A 3,768-nucleotide genomic window follows, 5' to 3' on the forward strand; every position below is an offset into this window, starting at 1 on the left:
GGACAAATAAAATTGTTCTGATGATATTTTTCCTATGTCAACAATTTTCTTAGTTGATTATGTGAAAATGAAAGTAAATTTATTATTTTGTTTTATGTAAAAAAGGTGTTGAAAATGGAAATAAACTCATTTCAGTATAGTTATCTATTGTTTACTTTGTAGCATTTGCAAGGTTTGACTCTTAACTTCCATGGCCTTGAAGACTTTTGCTAGTCACATTTTCTGAATATCCATGATACTTTTATTTTATTATTAAAAATTGATGGTCATAATGCTGTTTAGCATTATGTAATATTGCATCAAAATTGAAGAAACCCCAGGGGTGGACCCAGGATTATTTAAAAGTGGGGGGGGGGGGATGCGAAGACGACCCTTCCCCCGACACAAAAACGAAACATTTTGTAAAGCATACAAAGATAATTTTGCTACAATGTGCAAGGCCCAGGGATAAAAAAAGCATCATTCTGTTTCAATCCAATACAGTGTGTGTGTGTGTGTGGGGGGGGGGGTACAACTATGTTTGCTGATTACTAGCAATGAATACAAACTAGACAATATGACACCAGAAAGCTTTTTTTTAATTAAACATTACAAAAATCAAATGCAGAATTAACAGAAACCCCAATTGATTGTTTATTTTCAAATGCTTAAATTGCAGATTGGTGCAGATTGTCTAATCAATGTGCTTCATTCTATTCAACTTCATTCTGGATTAATTTTTTTCAACATCCCAGGAACAAATAATTCTATAATGAATAAGGAAAACTTCTTTAAGGAAAACTGCCCACCTCTGTATTAAATTTTATTACAAAAATATACAGTATAAGATCAATACTTTCAATATATTGCTCTTTACTTAACATGAAATGTAGAACACATAAGGAATAAAGCAAGCTTGCCTTGAAATCGTTTGGGTCATTGGTATAATTTCAAGTAACTGTCCACTTCCGATTTTAAGTTTATTTTTGATTTAGAGAGTAAAAGGTACTCGTGTAAAGTAGTTATTGCTCAACCACACTTGAGAAAATCGGAAAAGCAGTGACATGCGATCCTCCTGCGAAAAATGACTGTGTGCACCCAGCATTCTTCGGGAGGAAAAGGATTAGAATTAGTAAGGTTAGCAAAAAGGACAGATTATGATTTTCTCAAATGTAATGCTGAACAATTCCCATGTCAGAGGCAAATATTTTATAAATACTAATCCAAAACAATTGGCTGAAATGTGGACAATAATTACTATAGGCAATACCAATGTTTGTCATGAGAAATTAACCCTGCGCATTTCTCATATAGACCCAAGACCTATAGCTACTTGTAGTGCAGATTAACCAATTAAATATATACTAAATTAATTATATACATATGATATGAGGACTATCCCACTTAAGTTAGATAAGATGTCAAAGTACATTGAAATGCACAAGTGAAAAAAAATCTAATTCATCTTGATAAAACCACATCTAACAAACTTTTAAAGTAAACCATAAACAAAATAAAATACCCTGCATTTGCAAGTATTTGTGAAAACCATTTACATACATGTACGTACACGTGTATTAACAATATTTTTCCAACAAAGAGTTAGATCTATTTCAAACATAGAATTAGACGCATTGGGTTTGTTATAACCTGCATTGCGATTCTCCGTACTCTTTAGCCCTGGTCCAAAATGTTTCAGTTATTCTCTATGAACTGGGTACATTATTCGATGCATTTCTTATGTTTGGTGTTTTGCATGTTATGAGAAATGCCTCTAAAACGTAGACAGTAAAGATGACGCCAATCCCACATATTCAGTTCTGAAATAGATATCATAACTAAGTCAAGATTTTTGTGAAGTTCTATATCTTATTACATATACTGCAATCATTACAGTCCACATTCAGTTTAAATTTATTTGACATTATGGAAAGATTTAGTGGGTAAACATGAAAACATACCATTAGGTGTATGGAAATACCTGAATAATCATTGGAAGGAGAGACTTAAATTCAGTTGCTGCCTTATTCATGACGTTGTTGCAAAGACTTTCGTTAGCCTACAAGTTCAAATTAAATCTTTGTCAGAGCATTGAGAGCATAAGAAAAGTTAATATAACATGTATAAACAAATATGGACTTAAGTCAACCTGTAAATGCTAGAGGTTTATCAGGCCTACTGGTGGCAGGCCCAGTTCAATATATTATTTTCAATAACTAGCAATAACGTACGTAACCATTTTTTTCTCACCCACTTGCCTTGAAACATTCGTTTTCAATGCTGAAGCAACACGCTGCTGGAAGGCTATCTACTTCTGATCACTTCTGTTACAAAGAATCCTAAACAGGCATGTGCCCTTGTACCTTTTCATCTTGGAGAGATGCCATTATCCTTTGGACGTCTGGTGTAGCTATACTATAGCCTAAAAATCAAATTGTATGTTAACCAAAAAACTATGAAAGGAAATGGAATTGAACCTTGCAAAATGAAATATTTAAAGTACTAGTATGTGCAGTATATGCTAAAATTTTACGACTACCACCTGGCACGACAGTTATCCTCTTTTGTGAAAATCGGTTGCATTGTGAATAGGGGTAGGGATTTTTTTAAATTGCATTTGTCATCGTACACTGTGGGTATGACACCCTTAATTGTTTATGTAATAATATATATTTACTCCAAGTAGAAATGGAAAATATTTGTTTTCTTGCTCCCCTCTTCCCCACTTACAGTTTACTAACCTTGTTTTATCCCAGGAGTGTGAACAAGCAGGTTAAGGTCTGAAGAGAGGCTGTCCGTCTATCCCAGAAGTGTAGTCAAGACCTAATGGTAGACACTATATATGTCGTAGAAGTGGGCTAGCTGTCTCATGCATGTGGCAAAGAACCTGATGTTGTTCCTCCAAGGAGCGCAGTCGAAGTCCGAGAGGAGGCATTCATCATCCTGTAAAAAGAAATAAAAATGAGATTAGATTACTTGCACTTCTCCAACCCCCACCTTTTCTACCCCCCCCCCCAAAAAAAAAGGTTAACTAACCTTAAAATTGTTGATCCGAAGAGTAGTCCAAGTTTGATGGTAGTCACTCATCATCTTCTATGTCCTGTAAAAAGAAATAAAACTAGATGAGATTTTTTCTTTCAATTTACCTTTCCCCTCCGAAAAAATAAAATTTACTAACCTTAAATTGTTGATCCGAACAGTAGTCTATGTTCCATGATAGGCACTCGTCATCTTCTATGTCCTGTAAAAAGAAATAAAACTAGATTAGATTTTTTCTTTCAATTTATCTTTCCCCTCCAAAAAAATAAAATTTACTAACCTTAAATTGATGATCCGAAGAGTAGTCTATGTTTGATGGTAGGCACTCGTCATCTTCTATGTCCTGTAAAAAAAATGAGAATGAGATTAGATCTTTTTCAATTTACCTTCACCCCCCCCCGTCCCCTCCCCCCCAAAAAAGAGTTTACTAACCTCATATTGTTGATCCGAAGAGTAGTGTATATTTGATGGTAGGCACTCGTCATCTTCTATGTCCTGTAAAAAGAAATAAAACTAGATTAGATTTTTTCTTTCAATTTATCTTTCCCCTCCAAAAAAATAAAATTTACTAACCTTAAATTGATGACCCGAAGAGTAGTCTATGTTTGATGGTAGGCACTCATCATCTTCTATGTCCTGTAAAAAGAAATAAGAATGAGATTAGATCTTTTTCAATTTACCTACAACCCCCCCGTCCCCCCCCCAAAAAAAAGAAAGTTTACTAACCTTAACTTCTATCAACATGTCAAG

General features: G+C 34.3%; 1 long non-coding RNA gene across 1 annotated transcript; it reads right to left on the minus strand.

Moving 5' to 3' along the window:
• Nucleotides 1-566: 566 nt before the first annotated feature.
• On the minus strand, nucleotides 567-3,369 carry LOC147764271 (uncharacterized). The gene is made up of 4 exons (XR_015332215.1): nucleotides 3,016-3,369; nucleotides 2,721-2,922; nucleotides 2,234-2,401; nucleotides 567-1,799 (listed from the first exon to the last, which is right to left on the minus strand). It is a non-coding gene; the product is annotated as an uncharacterized LOC147764271 (long non-coding RNA).
• Nucleotides 3,370-3,768: the final 399 nt, after the last annotated feature.

The sequence above is a fragment of the Lingula anatina genome, chromosome 1 (genome assembly GCF_051362555.1).
Source record: "Lingula anatina isolate TDL-2025a chromosome 1, LinAna3.0, whole genome shotgun sequence".
Taxonomy (NCBI): Eukaryota; Metazoa; Brachiopoda; class Lingulata; order Lingulida; family Lingulidae; genus Lingula; species Lingula anatina.